At 43.2% G+C, this 16,651-nt stretch overlaps 1 protein-coding gene across 1 annotated transcript in view; it reads right to left on the minus strand.

Moving 5' to 3' along the window:
* Prelid2 (PRELI domain containing 2) overlaps nucleotides 1-2,474 on the minus strand; it is an 80,974-nt gene extending 78,500 nt beyond the window's left edge. Inside the window, exon 1 of the mRNA XM_076555105.1 lies at nucleotides 2,429-2,474. The gene's annotated coding sequence lies outside the window, so the exon portion shown is untranslated. The remainder of the gene's footprint in view (nucleotides 1-2,428) is intronic.
* Between the last annotated feature and the right edge of the window lie 14,177 nt (nucleotides 2,475-16,651).

Here is a 16,651-nt window from a genome sequence, read left to right on the forward strand (position 1 = left end):
TACCACATTTTCCTTATTCATCCCTTTGTTGATGGACACCTAGGTCAGCTCCATAACTTAACTATTGGGGAAACTGCTGCAATAGACATTGATGTGTAAATATCTTCATGGTATATTGACTTGAAGTCTTGGGGTAAATCCCCCATAGTGATTAGGTCTATTTTTAGTTTTTGAGGAACCTCTATTCTGATTTCCATTGTTAGACTAATACACACACACACACACACACACACACACACACACACACACACACAGGAACAACAGTTAATTTTTAATCCCTGAGTTACATAACTTTTCCTGGGGGACACATGAACGAGCATCTGTTCACTTCATGTAGGGTGCCAACAAAAGACCAAATGCCAGAGTAAATAAACAGTTCCACCAAAACCAGCCTGATGAACCAATTGGTTTGCTTCAGCATGAATTACTATGAAAAGTTACCTGCATCACTAAGAAGCCCACTCATAGTTGGTGACAACTCACAGAAGCTCCATCCCTGGCACTCTTTCCGCAGGTAGCAGGCAGCTCCACCAAAGAGTCTTCTTTCCCTGTGCAACTGCTTGCTGCCTATGGTGACCTGGAGACAGATCCCATGAGTCTTGTAACTTTCTGAGATTCTTGACTCTTATAACTTTGATTGCTTCCTGAGTCATATGACCCTCCGTCTAAAGGGGAATGTTTCACTTCAGGGAAAACAGCTACAGAAGCCCCACCTTACTAAACCTATAAGCAGCATTTCTTTGAAATGCTGAGTGATGAGTAGGCCAGGTGCAATAGCTCCTACTTGTGATGAATGTCTCTATGGGAGAACTCCAGGATATCACCAACCCTTCCTTACAGAGGGGTGAAAACATCTCCTAGCATGCCTATAACCCCAGGATTTGGGAAGTGGAAGCAGGAAGATAAAGTGTTCAAGACCAGCCTGAACTACATAATGCTTTGTCTCAATATATCCAAATACACACACACACACACACACACACACACACACACACACACACACACACAAATATATATACTGGGAGCCTGTACAGACCCACAAAGCAGAAATCATTTGCTTGAAGGAGAAGGAGTGTATTGTGTGTTTGTATTGTTGAGAATGATATCCCCAAAACATGGTAGGTTTGGGCCTGGTGAGCAGTTTAACTGAAGGAAAGGAAAAGACCTTCGCAGTAGGCTCAGAACCTCATCTTGCCTCTTCCCAGCAGGGCAGGGAAAGGCTGTTTAGTTCCCTTGTCAGCAAAAGTTTGGAGCCACTGAAGATGAAGTGGTTACCTCTGGTCTCTGCCCTGAGCTCTCATTAACTGAACTCATAGAGCAGGAAAAAAAAATACTGATCTAGCAACATAATCAGACAGACCTTTCCTCACACACCATTGTCTTCTATTTCAGTCTCACCCAGTATCTGAAAAAGAATCCTTTTTAATCTACTGTCTGTTCTGCAGGCACAGTGGACTTTGACCCTGGCCATGTGTGTTGCTCTCTTTGTCAACCATTACTGAACCTAAAATCCTTGTCTGCCTTATCCATTGCTTCCCTCCCTGCCTGGCGGAAGAGGAGCATATGAGTTTCTGAATCATGCTGGGATGGTGTTATTTCCACTCCTGTGATTTTTCTCCTTTTCATGTTAGTATGTGTGTGTGTGTGCCTTTCCTTCTTTTTATCTTCCTGGTATGAGTTCATTCTGAGAAATCTTCAAAGGATAGAAGGTAAAGTTCCCTTAGCCCTTGTCTGGTTTTGTTACCACAGAATGGGGCCTTGGGTGCCCACTCTACCCTGACCACCAGTTTCTCCCAGAATGTGTCCTTAGGCAACTGCTCACCAACCTCTGATTAAGTGACTACTAAAGGCCAAAAGTGTGTCCTGAAAGGTTAAAGGACCCAGCTGGTGCTGGCACTATGTGAGGTTGATTGGCTGAATGACTGGTCTAAAAGCAAATGCCACCTGCCCATTTCAAGGACATCAAAACAGTCTAAAGGTAAAAATGCATGCCAAGCTAAACAGCACAAGGCCTGTGGCCATGTGGCAGAGTCACTGCCAGTCTGTACACTAGAACTCTTCATTGCCGAGTACGCCTCCCAAGGAAGAATAAAGGACTATGAAACCAGTTTGTTTCTTGACGTATTTAAAAACTTGTTGGTGTCTTAGTTACTTTTATATTGCCATGACAAAACACCACAACCAAGGCAGCTTATGAAAGGAAGCGTCTAATTTGGAGATTCACAGTTCCAAAGGGTTAGAGTCCATGATCATCGTGGTGGGGAACATGGCAGCAGGCAGGCAGGCACAGGGCTGAAGCAGTAGCTAAGAGCTAATATCTAATCTACAAATACCAAGTATGTGCAGAGAGATAACTGCCTGGGAATGGCGTGGACTTTTGACCTCAAAGCCCACCCTCAGTGAAACACCTCCTCCAATGAGGTCACACCTCCTAATCCTTCGCAAACAGTTCCACTAACTGAAGACCAAGCAGTCAAACATGTGAGCCTATAGGGCTACTCTCATCCAAGGCACCCTAGGTGGTCAACCTCATGTGTGATGCCTTTGTGACATCAAAGAGCTCACCAAGGAGCTCTTGTGAGATACCGGACTCATTTTCTCTCTCTCCTCCGTGGCTCATCTTTCCCAATTTTTAATTGAGATTTCCAGGGGGGAAGGTTTAGCAATTACAGTTGGTCTTGCCCCAAACATGTAAGTGAATTTCAGAGTCTGCCATGGGGGAAAGAAACAGGAGAAAGTTAGGAAGTTCCTAGATCTTCAAAAGCTTAGAATACCTAGTCCTGGATAGCATTCAAGGTCTTCTAACTTCCTTTTTCCTGGTTCTAGGGATTAAACTCATGGCCTTAAGTATACAAAGTTACTCCTTCTGAGATATGCCTTCTGCCCTTTCCAGTTCTTTTAATACAAAAACAGTAGCAGTTGAAATCACCAGGTCATCAGTGCTGGTGATTTCAACTGTTACAAACTGCACTGTATTGGTACAAAATGCCTGTGTTGAAGTCCTAACCCTTCTATAGCTGCATTTATCTGCCTGTTCATTTATTTGGGATACTGGGGCTGGAATTCAGGATCTCACACAGACTACGTACATACTCTACCATTGAATTATAGCCCTAGTGATGTAACTATACTTTGCTATAGGGGTTTTTGAAAGATGTTTAAATTAAAATAATGTTATAAAGTTGAGCCCTAATCCAACACGACTGTGGCATTAGAAGAGGAAGAGGCATGTGCAGAGGAAAGGCCTTTGTGAGGGCAGAGGAAGAACGGTCATCTACAAGCCACAGAGAAGTCACTTTGCTGACAGCTCCCATTTCAGACCCACGGCCTCCAGAGCAATGAGAAAACACATTTCCTGTTGTCTAATCCTTCCGCTACACTTTGTTGTGAATCCTGGCAAAGCAACTCATCTGCTGGGACCTTCCTTTCTGATGAGATCGAATTCGGAGGCACTGGAGTTGGAATGTCAACCCATTTTTAGAGAACACATTTTAACCCAGAATGCCAGGCATAGACTAGCAGGAATGGAAGACAGAAGAGATCTTGAAGGTGCTGAACTCCACCTCCAGTCTTTAATCCTTTTGTGTAGTCTGTCTTTGGATTCTCTGAACTTCAACAGATCCTTCCATTAAACCTCTCCTTTAGTACTTAACTTAATTTGAGAGTTAAGACTCCTACCTAACAGGATGCAGGAAGACAGAATAAGCCTCCATGAGTTCATATGCTAAAAGAAAGAAAGCAGTCACTTTATTGTCTAATCTATTTTCTGTCCCAAGATCAGTCTGAGACCTTGAAAAGTCAATCTGCTATTCACACTTACCTTGTTTTCACCTTGATTGTGGAAAAATCCAAAAAGAAATTCATTCATTTTGTTTGGTAAAATTACATCCTTAAAAGGCCAACCATCTCACACCGTTAGTGGCATTTTTTTAAAGCCTCTATGTAAGAAAATTCTTCTCTGAGAAGATGGGTTTTAAAAGACTTGTCTCATACCAGACTGAAGGCCAGAAATTACTGAAGGTCATCTACAGTCATACAATAATGTAATAATAATAATGACTAAAATCCAAAGGCAGAACTAGGGAGATAAATGAGCGGGTAAAGTCCTAGCTGTGCAAGCATGAGGACCTCAGTTCGAGTCCCCAGTACACATGAAAAGCCAAGTGCCGCCTCACACCTCTGTAATACCAGCATTCCTGTGACAGCATGGGAGGCAGAGAAAGGAGAACCCCTGGAAGCTTGAGGGCCAGCTATCCCAGTGTACAAAGCACAGTGGCAAACCTCAGAGAGACCCTGGAAGTGGTAGGTGAGAACTTATGCCTGAGGTTGTCCTCTGACCTCTACATGCTCACCATAGCACATATGTCCGTGATCACACTCACAAATGCATGTGTGTGCCCACATATGCAGACATACTCACAAAAGAGAGCGGGGGAGAGAAAGAGAGAACTTCAAATGAAATGATGCTTGTCCAGCCTATAGGAGGCTGAGAGGAGTTGGGCCATAAATTTAAAACAAAAGAAATGAAACAAAAACCAAAAAAAAGGCAACTAAATGTAGTGAGACACAGGAACAACTTATTAATTAAGCTTCGCGTGGTTTTGGTTCTTGATGTTGGGCATTGATCCAGAAACCTCAAACATGCTAAGCCCATGGCTTACCCATGAGTTCCCCCCAAGCATAGCCCTTTAATATGAGTAACCTCAAGATGTCTCTCCTTGGGGCAGGCAAAAGGACTTAGCAATTAAAAACACTTGCCACATACATGTGTGATGTGAAGTCCATGCCCACAACCCACCTCAAGGTGGAAGGAGACAAGTGAATCAACAAAGCTGTCCTGTGATCTTCACATCTACACATGGCACACTCATGCCCACATACACATCATGCACACACAACAACAACAATAATAATAAAGTTTTTTTTTAAAGAGAAATCCCTTCTCTTCCCGTGTTTACATATTTTTGCAGGGCTGGATATCAAAACTTAAGACAACATGCATTCTAGACAGGCATTCCACCATTGAGCTGCATCCCTAGGTCCCAACTCATTTTTCAAGGGAGGTGGGATATGATAAACAGAAAAGGTCTTCAAGGGTGGAATGGGTGGGAAGAAGGGAAAAGAATAGAAGAGACACCGTGGCCAACCACAAGGAGCCCCAGAGCAAAGGAAGAGTAAATTAGCTCTTTTAAAACAGTAGCTTTAGCTAACCATTTTCCCCCCAAAGGACTGATTGATGAGATTGACTGGAATGGTAATGTTATTCGCTGATGAAGTACCTACCACCCGAGAATAATGACAGCTAGCAAATGATATCTGTTCCCAAGCCCCGGTGCTGTCCAAAAGCTTTCACATATACAGTTCATCTACAACCGTCTGAGGAGATACATGTTTATCTTTAGATTGGTTTCCCTGGCAACAGATTTCTGGATGAGGATTTGCATGCATGGATATTAAGAGGTGCTTTGGGAAGATACATCTTGAGGAAGTAAAGAATACAGGATGAGACAGAGGGTCAATGTGGTCCCAGAGTTGGTTCCATTTGAGGCCATTTCAGTTCTTCAGGAAGCTCTATTGACAGGACAACCAGATAAAAGAGTCCCCGTAGCAAAAGACAGGTCCAGCGAGGCCCTGAGGAGGTGAGAGTATGGGCCCGAGGAGAGGTGTAGGCAGAGTGCGGCTCCGTCACTAGTGTGATTATTCGTGGACTAGGATGAAAAGACTCAAGCGTGAAGAGAGTCACACATCCAGAGCAATCAGGATCTAATTTCACCAAATTCTGGTCTGCAAAGATAAGAGAAAATTGTACATGTGCGGAAAACTGGAGGAACAAGAAAACTGGGATGCTTTGAAGCCTTAACACACAAAGACACTGATGTTTCCAAAGAAATGACATACTGAGCAAAAGAAAGCTGGGGAGTTAGGAAATCGTGGGAAAATAGAACTCAAGAGGTAAATATGATAGTAGAGAATGTACTCCTTTCAGAGATTCCCATGACTATATATATATATATATATATATATATATATATATATATATATATCCCCACTGACCAAAAAAAAAAATCTCCTAAAATGGCCACAGCAAAATTAACCTCAAGCAAATGCTTCTCACCAGGCATGATGACACACACCTAAATCCCATCATTCTGGAAGCTGAGGATGAATTACAAATTCAAGGGCAGCCTCAGCTGTATAACAAATTCCAAGTCAGCTGGGGCTACCAAACCAAGCCCTGTCACAATCAAAGCAAAGAAAAAGTAATGATAAAATGACTTACTTTAGTGGGGCATGGTGGTACAGGCCTGTAAGCACTTGGGAGGCTGAGGCAAGGAGATTGCTGGGATACACAGTAGTTTTAGTCAAGCCCAGGCTATATAGTGGGATCCTTTCTAAAAGGGGTGGTGGTGGATGGAAATGCTTTTTCTGGGTTAGTTCAATGAAGAGCTGGGTGACTGAAATCAAAGGGGCATTTTTGTTTGTTTGTTTCTGAGACGGCATCTCACTGTCAGCCTAACTGGCCTCAAACTCAAGCTCTTCCTCTTCAGCCTTTCAAATATTGAGATTACAGATATGTACCACCAGACCAAGCTTTTTTTTTTTTTCTTTTAACTTTTTCTCCTTTGGGATTGTTGTAGGAAATAGGAGAGGGTCAAACCCAGGGCCTCCTATAGGTCTTTACCACTGAGCTACATCCTAGTCCCCAAGAGTGTTTCTGATTAGTGTTGTTCCCATGCAGAATAAAAAGATTCCTTGGTACCCTAATTCTGGCCAGAAGTCATAGCCCCTTTCCTAGGCAGAGTGTGAGCATCAAAGAGTGAGTTCCAGGGATGCAGCAGATTTGTCTGTGACATGAACCCCAGTGTTATCCTTCCATAGGCCCAGAGGTGATAGACTTCTTTATGTCCTTTACTAGGAATTCTCCCATTGAGCTGCTCACGGGAACCAGGGGGTCAAGCCAACCTTTATTTTCTACATGAAACAACAGTCTAGTGATGACGTCAGAGTCTCTTGATGGAGTAAGCAACTGCCAAAGGATGGGGAGCACATTCCGTACCCAAAGATACTAAGCAAAGCATCAGCAGCTGCTTCCCTAACTTCAGAGCTACAGCAAAGAGGATGACTAAACTTTTCTGGGCATAAATCTCAAAAGATTAACTGTCTAACACAGCATAATGGCAAACAGTCAAAAGGTGCCCCATGATCTTGGAGTGAATGGCAAATGTGTTAGCTAATGACTCATGAACAAGGGGTCTCCAGAGGAAAGGGCCAGTCTACACCTCATCCCGGAGTCCTGGAGGTGGATGGAGTTGCCGAGATGGAAATCAAACAAGAAAAAGACAGTGATGCTAGTTCCTGCATCGAGCACTTCTGAAACTGGACTCAGAGACTGGTGTAAGCGAATGAGTAGCTCTTGGTTCGCCCTGACAGCACACTTTTCCCACTGGTATTTCTTAAGTATTGTCTGTGTGCACCTGGCAAAGAACAGATTACAGTATAAAGGAAAGGCTAGTGTAGCTCCTCCTTCAAAGGGGAGACTGTAAATTGTCTGTTGTCTATCAGAATTTGTTCTGTCTTTCCATCTTCACATAGAATCCTGCTCTCCCGGGGACTCTTGCCTCACTCCTAATAAGCACCATTTCTCAAGACAGAAAGCTTTGGGACTGCTCCTGGTGGATCTGAGGATCACCTCCACTGCCAGAAGAGAAACACAGTGGGAACAGGGCCCAGTATGGATCAATGAGACATCAAGAAAGTCTTCTGGAAATAAGCTCTGCCTGCTCTGGATACAAACAAGGAAGTGATCCCAACCAAAGCGAGCAAACATCCCGTCAGCAGGTGGCCTCGGTTTGATACCTTATGAGTTTGCTGTATAAGTACCACGTGCTAACCGATTGCGCCACTGGAGCATCCTTTACACCACTGGCATCAGTACACTGTCAAGACCATCAACAACTCAAAAAGAGAGACATTTTATTCTGGCCTTTGGTTTCAGAGGTTTTTGTGCACGGTCAATTGGCTCCATGGCCTTTGGGCCTATGGCAATGCAGTAAGTACATCATGGTGAAGAAGCTGTTTGCCTCATGATGTCCAGGACACAAAGAGAGAGGACGAGTGGAACCTTGACATCCCCTTAGAGATTTATCACACGTGTTCTAACTTTATTGCAGCCACGCCTGTACTTAACACATGGCTTTTGGGAAATGTTTAAAATCCAAACCATCACTTTGATGAAGTGTTAACAATTTGGAGAAACCCAGGGTTTCAGTGAACCCTAGACCAACTATCTGAAACACCATACAATTGTCATAACAATGTACTAACAAGCCTACTTTTTTTAAAACAAAAATATTTATTTATTTATTATGTATACAATATTCTGCCTGCATGCCCTGCAGGCCAGAAGAGGGCATCAGATCTCATTATAGGTAGTTGTGAGCCACCATGTGGTTGCTGGGAATTGAACTCAGGACCTTTGGAAGAACAGCCAGTGCTCTTAACCTCTGAGCTATCCCTCCAGCCCCAAGCCTACTTTTTAGTTAAGGCACTATGTACCTGAGGCTGTGACTTATAGATTAAAATAAAATAAATAAATCCTGGGTTGGAGAGATGGCACTGTGGTTAAGTGCGTGCATTGCTCTTGCAGAAAACCCAAATTTGGTTCCCAGCATCAATGTCAGGAGGTTCATAAGCATGTAACTCCAGTAACTCCATTTCCAGGTAATCTGATGCTGTCTTCCTGCCTTCCTTGACACCTGCACTCATGTGCACATATGTACACAGACACACACATACACAGTTAAAAATAGATTTAAGAAAAATAATCCTAACTAGATAAAGGCTAACAATCTAGGCTTAGCTTTCCTGGAGAGACTGTTTTTCCTACCTTCAAACTATGGCTAAAATATGGAAACCGGTGGAATTTCAAAAGATGCAGCTATTTTTAATAATTGTATCTAGAACACCCAAGGAACACTAAATGCTAAATCATCATGCAATGCAGATAAGACAGAGTATAAACAAGTCCTCTGGCAATGAGGCTGCTATTCAACAAAACACTACAATTATTTCACAATGATGTGAGTACTGAATATATATATATGTGCCAGTCACTCTTTGTGTAGTTGCTTAGAGGACCTTGCATACATTAAGTCATTTAACCATCACAGTCTGGCACTGTTATTACCCAGTTTACACTTGAAAAGCTGAGGAGAAATTCTGTCATTCAGACAGATGTATTTAAGAAAATCCACTTAAAGTGAAAATTCTCAATCGCCAAATAACTGATGACTAATACACATAAAATCTTAGCCGGATATGCTAGTAAATACCCATACCCCCTATACTCACTGAGGCAGGGCTTTCATGAGTTTCAGGCTAGCCTGGGCTACCTAATGTTAATGAAATCAGAATAATAATAAAATTATAACAGAAGGATACAGAATTCTTAGTTTGAAAACAATGGGGGAAAATAAGAATTATCTGAGCGACAAAAGTTTGGAGATCATTACACCAAAGAGGACAGCGTAGTAGAAGGTATGGCTTAGCTCTGTTTGGCTGTTTCATCACACAAAAATAAATAAATTAATGAAATAAAATAAAACAATAAAGATAGTTCAGGAGAAAGGTTTGGAAGTTGATGAAACCTTATGTAACACAGGAACAGAAAAGAACGGCAACGAGCACAGTTAAATTAGGAATGTCAGCGGGAAACGATGACCTTTAAAAGTCTTTCTTCAGCTCTGAGTGACCCAGCAGCAACATTCACAGCACCTACTCCAGCGTTCTAGTGCATTCTGGGTCTAGCGCAAGGCCTTCCACGTGGATTTCTTCTGAAGAGAGGCACAATCCCTCCGAGAATACCTAAGTCCGTGACTGAAAACCAGAGGAAAACATTAGGGCATTTTTCCCACTGTCCTTCTGTTACGAAAAGATAAAAATGGTTCCAAGGATGTCACCACAGGTCTATAGAGGGTCAGGGGCCACCTGAAGCCTCCCCTATACGGTGCCAGTGTTGGAAATAAAAAGTGTAGGCTTACGTATTGATGGCATGAAAGTAAAAGTGAGCCGGTCTAGGCACCCAAGGGGCTGATGGGAGGAATGTGGGGGAAAAAAGAAAAGGGAACGTTTTATGCTCAAAGTGTCTTATATACGAGCATGAAAACGGCCTCATGTAACTCCATTTAATAAAAAAATTAAAATGCATTGTAGAAATAAGGCACAGATAACAAAAATGAGACAAATTAAATGTACTTTCAGGTCGACAAAAATCAAACAGTGCTACCCCACCGATTCCGTCCTTCCGGAGAGCCTCGCTCATTCCAGCCACACAGGCTTCCATCCCCCCAGGGTGTGCTCTCACAGTGAGCGCTAACTGCCTTTCATCTTCCTAAATCTTTGTCACCCAACTGTCCTATGGTGTTATGGCTTGGTCTTGCCTCTTTTTATTTTTTTTTTAAGAAGAGGAGAGGAAGAAGCTTTCAGGTGGTGTTACAATTTGAGCATTAAAATCCCTATCGTTGCCGTCACCATACCTTCCAGGAACAAGGTAAGTCTTGGGGAAGAGTAGGGATTTGAGATGATGCAAAATAGAAAGCTTAGTAAGGCGTCTGCCCCAAAGGTCGCTGTAGTAGAAAACGGTGAACATAGCCCTTGCTAATTTTAATATTAAAAAGGAATCAGTGTTTCTTCTACTAATTTTGTATGTATGAGACATAGTCATCTGTCTGTCTCTCGCTGCTTACAGGGAATGAACATGGAAACTGTAAACCAAAATCAGGCAGAGGTATTCCATCTGAGTGACCCCTTCCATGAACCATAGAGGAAAAGGTTCTACAGTGGTTTCCAAAATAACGAGCTATCGGCTGCAAGGCTCACAACCGAAGACTCAGTTCGTCGACTCTAGAGATTAAGTCTCCGTGATAATAAGAAATACGTCAGTCTCTAATGCTAAGAGAACAAATCAATATTTGATTCAGACAAAGCTATCAGTTATATAACAATTGTCAAGAGATAATATTTTTTTTTAATTGAAGAGTAGACGGTAGGCTGCAAAATTAAGCCTCAGGCACAAGATATGGCCTGAAATAGTCTTGGTGATATGACAGATGTCAAAGAACTACAGAAAAGCCATGATGGAAAAGGTGATTTGGATTAAAATCATGTCAGGAGAAACAAATAAACCTGTGCAAGGATTAATCCACCCATGTACCACGTCCCAGTCTCGGGGTCCTGATAAGATAATCTTTTGAGTCTGTTAAGAATTTGGTGGCCCCAGAAGGCAAAAGAAATAATAATTAGACTGAAGCCCCGAGCGTTTGTCCAAATGAGCGTAGAAAAACAGGCACAGAAACTGAAAAACCTGTCCTGTCTGCAGTGTTGATGATGCTGCACAGTAGAAGGGTGCATCCTCAGCACCAGGTTCTGCTGTCTTTATCTGTTCATGCACTGGATGCTAGAGTGTTTGAAAGCCTTGGTCATCCTAAATATGAAATTGTGACCACTTTACATTTTTCAAGGTTACTGCTACAATTTTAATCAGTGTTTAAATGCTCCATGAAAACTTGGTTTGGGGATTTAGGTATCAAGTTCATGAGCTTAATAAATTGAGCGTTAATCACAGAAATGGTCATGAGTGTCCCTCAGCCTGAAGAAAAAAGAAAAACAAACCGGGGACATCAAAGACCCAGCAAGGAGCTGGACAGAAGGTACTCTTATTCTGTATCACTTACCTATTCCTACAGAAGGAGTCAGCAGAGGCCTGTGTGTTTATTTTGGTTTGTTTGTTTGTTTGTTTAGATAAGGTCTTGTGCGTCTCAGTCTGGCCTCTAATTTACTATTTAGCCAAGAATGACATGCTTCTGATCCTCCTGCCTCCACCTCCTCCCTAGTGCTGGGATTAAAGGTATGTATGCACCACCACATCCATTTGTTTGGTGCAGTGCTTAGGAGAGCACCAGGACTTCATGCACACGAGATAAGCACTCTAGTAACTGGGCTAAATCCCCAGCCCTTTACTTGCTATCTTGAAACATTGACTAACTTGAAAGTCAGAGCCAGGAGCCTGTGGTTTTGGCTCCAGGGCTGTCGTCCAGGTACCAGGGCTGCAGTCATGTTAGGTTGTGCTGGAAAAGGTTGCCCTTTCAAGCTCACTCCTGTGGTCACTGGCAGGTTGCTAGAGCCCACATAGCACTCCTTGTCACATGGACTTATCCAAAATGCCACACATGGCCTGGGTGAGCCAGGGAAAGAGTTACTGTTCTCTATAACCAAATCTCAAAGGTGACGTCACATTTTGACCCTGCCCCCTTGTTAGAAGAAAGCTTCTGGGCCACCAACACTTGAGGGGAGGTGATTACAGAAGGGTACAAACCCAGAAAGCAGGTCTCACTGTGTTTTGGTTTTTCATTTTGTTATGTTTTGTTTTGCTTTGCTTTTTGCATGGTTTCGCTGGGAACCCCAGGCTGGAATTGAACTGAAGAACCTCCTGCCTCAGCCTCGGTTCGGGGATTAGGGTGTGTGTCACCATGCCAGGCTCAGAGTCACTTTAAAAGCTATCCATCCACCTGTGAAGCTTTCTTAAGGTATTGACACGTAAGATAACAAACAACACACTAAAGGCCAAAGGGTGAAGCCAGATGTATCTCAACAAACAACATGTGGCCAACTCTTCACGGAATGCCTGTGTACTGGGCACTATGAGAAGATGCAAAACATACAGTGATAACTGAGGCACGGCACCTTCCAGAAAGGAACTCCAGCTGAATGACTTAACTACTTCCTTCTCTTCCTTTTCTGACACCTGCCACTCCGTTTTGCGAATATCTATTTAAATCTCTGGGTTCCTGTGGGAGTATAATTACCCCTGGAGGAAAACATCTCTCTTTCATCTTTCTGCATGCCTGTGTCTTTCACAATACCTGACATACAGGAATCCTTGAAATCTACACTTTACATTTATAAAAGCAGATATGGCTGGTTATCAGCCATATCTATTTTCATATAAATCAATGGTCCCAGTCTTCTGAGAAGTAACTAGTGATGGGGGAGAGGTGCTTAGGAACTGGCCAACAGTGATGCTAAAGGAACCAGGCAGAGAAGGTCTGGGAAGCAGGTAAACTTTGACCTTGGTTATCAGGACCAATTCAGTGAGGGAGCTCTGCTGAAGTGTCTCCGGGTCTGCTTCTCTCGGGGGTTCTGCATGTTCTCTGATACAGGCAGGGATTATATGCCACAGTTTTGGCACTGACATAACTCCATTTCTCTCTCAAATAATTGCATGACTATGAACTCTCAATAATTACTATGTTTAATTAGAAAAGGAGGCGATTCAGCTAATGAGGACAGGTGATAAAAAACAACTGTGAACATTTCTTTCAGATTTACTTTTTGCATAAACTTCACTCCAATTAGGCTCCGGTGAACCACAGTAATTTTTTTTTTTTTTAGAACTGTGGCCGGCGCTCATTTACATGACTATATTGATGAAATGATTCATATTTGTGGAAGACTTAGAATATGGAAACATCATCTTCTGTAGGACTCAAACTTAATTGATGTTTGGAGTCCGTTTATGTTAGGAAGGTAAATTTGGGGTCATAAAGGTGATGCTGAATGAAGTTTCCGAAATATTTTTAAATGGGTAACTTGATGGAGATCTTTTCTGGAAGCAAAAATTAATTATTTTTTTCTTAAAGTAGAGAAGCCGGGGTTGTAGCTCAGCTGACAGAGTACTTGCCCAGCAGGTGCAATGTCCTGGGATAGATCCCCAGTATTGTAGAAAATTGGATGTGGTGGTACACACCCATATTCACAGGGAGAGACAGGAGGACCAGAAGTTCAAGGTCATCCTTGGTTACACAGTGAGTTTGAGGTCAACCTGGCATAAATGAGGCCTTCTTTAAAAAAAAAAAAGTTTCTCTATAGACAAAGGTTTATAACCTCTGGGTATGGCCCTTTTTGACTCTGCTAGATAGGCAATGAGGGTGACTTACTGTCATTCCAGTCCACAAGTATCATCCAACCAGGGCAGAACTGAGAAGGGAGGTCCCTGGATGCCAAAGATGCTGTGTGTGAAGTCTAGGCGTGACGAACAGGCCAAAGGGATGAGCCATTCCACTCACAGCCTGAGGATAGGAGTGGACTGAGATGGGAAGGCCGAGAAACCTCCAAGTCTATATCCTCCAGTAAGGCTAACCCTTCTAAGATTCCAATGCCAGAGCCTATAGGGGACATTTCCATTCGCACCACCACAGGGGTGGGGGCCGGGGGTTAAGAGGACAGTAGGAAATACACTTCGCTATGAAGATGACTGAAGGAGCCGGGAAGTGGGAAGAACTAAGAATAAGGTCTTGTGGCCATTAAGGCTGATGTGTGTTTGTTCAGTGAACTAAATGAGCGTGTACACACCCGTCCAGACAGGCCCAGCTAACCTTTGCCAGGCAGAGAAAATGAAACGCACCAAAGTGAACAGCAATGGACAGGAGCAGAGTGGTCCCCAGATTGTAAACTCAAATCCGCGGTCCCCAGATTGTAAACTCAAATCCGCGTATCACCTTGACTTAGAGGCCCAATGCTGTCATTTTATTAGTGATAAATACTAATACTTTTTTCCACATTTATTTCCTAAGAGGCACTGCACATGCCTGGAACATAACGGGAACCCAATGTAAAAACAGCTCAGTGTTACTTTGGGATTTTTTTTTTTTTTTTTTTTTTTTTTTTATCTGAGGATCGGATCCAGGGCCTTGCACTTACTAGGCAAGCGCTCTACCACTGAGCTAAATCCCCAACCCTACTTTGGGATTTTTAAGTTTAGTTTGGCTTTGTTTGGTTGTTTTTTTGTTTGTTTGTTTTTTGGTGGTGGTTTGTTTATGCTTTTGTTTGAGATGGGGGTCTCACTATATAACCCAGGCTGATCTCAAACTCAGCATTCTCCTGCCTCTACCCTCCCCCCCCCCCCCCCCCACCGCTGGGCTTACAGGCAGGGGCCATCATACTCTCTGAAACGTTCATTTGTTCATTGAAAAAAAAAAAAAAATCCTGCACTTTCAGAGGACATGGCATTGTAATCACACACAGCATTGTCGAAATGATGTTCTGGAACCTTCACACTTGTTTCCAACTGCAGGGATTCTGAGTCCTAAGAGGACCAGTCTACCTTGCCCTAAAGTGTCCTCAGTCCCGACCCCCCACTCCCACCTCCACCCCGGGCGCGGAAGACACAAATCAGGAAGTGTATATTCTGGTGTAGTTATTAAGGAGACAAAGAATACAGAACGAGATTTCTAAAGACAAAGGGCAGTAAACAAACCCCATGGTTCCATCTTCAGAACACATCCATAGCTGGACCAGTTGGTACTACACAGGCTCTAGCTACCGTGAGCGACCACCAGCATCTCCGCCATCATCGACCCTGCCAGCCTCCACTCCTCCCCTTACCCCATCCCTTCCCAACACAGCAGCCGAGCGGCTAAAACACGGCGTCATGATTCTCCTCTGCTCAAACATTAATGCCCGTTCTCAACATTTCAAACCGGGAACGCATTACGGGATTTGGTTACAAAGATTCCTAATTGCTCCAGCAGAAGCCATGTGGCAAAAGCTGCGGGGCTTGAAGAAGGGCGGGGGTAGGGGGGGGGGGATGGAGAGTTTTTCTTCCTCCCGTGCGCAGCCTCCTGTCAGCTCTTCTCATTGGCAGAAATGGCCTGAATGCCATCAGGCTAAGGAGTCTGGGAAGTGTAGTTTTCAGGCTCCTGTTCCCCGCGTCCAGGGGCAAGTATAGAAGAGGAGCATGTGACATTGACTGACCAGAAGCCCACGTTCTTACCACGGCTTCCGAGAAAGGTTCCCGCCACCCAACACTGTGGGGTCTACTCTTACCCCAGACATCTGCAGGGCTCACTGCAACACAGTTCTGCTAGGCCTTTTCTGAAGACACTTTTCAGCGTCGCTAGTCCGTAACCACTCCCAGCTCTCAGTCCCGTGAGATGCTTTATTTTAGCATGGATTTATCCCTTTCTAACAAGCTATACATTCTGTATATAGCTGTAGTGTATAAATGTATATTTCTCTGTAGCATTTTATATGGCTATCACATATGTGAGTATTACATAAATATATGTATTTAGGCATCTATACGTTTACCAAAATATAAGCTCCAGAGGAACCAGGAACTTGTCTTTTTGCCTGCTTCTATATCCTTGATGCTCAGTGGGTATTTGTTTTGTTTTTTGTTTTTTCAAGAAGAAAATTTAGTTTTGGCTCATGATTTCAGAAGTTTATAGTGATCCAGCAGTAAGGTTTAATATATTTAATACCTTATGAAGAGGTCAGATGTTGTGTTTCCACCACAATAATAAATACCTACCTACTGAATGAACATAATTAGTGTAGCCATTAATAACATATTTAGTGTGTGATTATTTATAAAGCTATCCACCCTTAAGAGCATGCAGGACAGGTGAGGGAATGACAATCGTGTGTGTGTGTGTGTGTGTGTGTGTGTGTGTGTGTGTGTGTTGAGGTGTGTGTGTAAGAAAGACAAGCCAACACTTCTCACACCTTCTTCTCTGCGCAGCCTTCCTAAGTCTACTAAGGAAGTAGCGAAAGATAACTCAGAGGTAAAATACGTGCTTAGCATGTGCTAGAC

Source organism: Peromyscus maniculatus, chromosome 19, assembly GCF_049852395.1.
Source record: "Peromyscus maniculatus bairdii isolate BWxNUB_F1_BW_parent chromosome 19, HU_Pman_BW_mat_3.1, whole genome shotgun sequence".
Classification (NCBI taxonomy): Eukaryota; Metazoa; Chordata; class Mammalia; order Rodentia; family Cricetidae; genus Peromyscus; species Peromyscus maniculatus.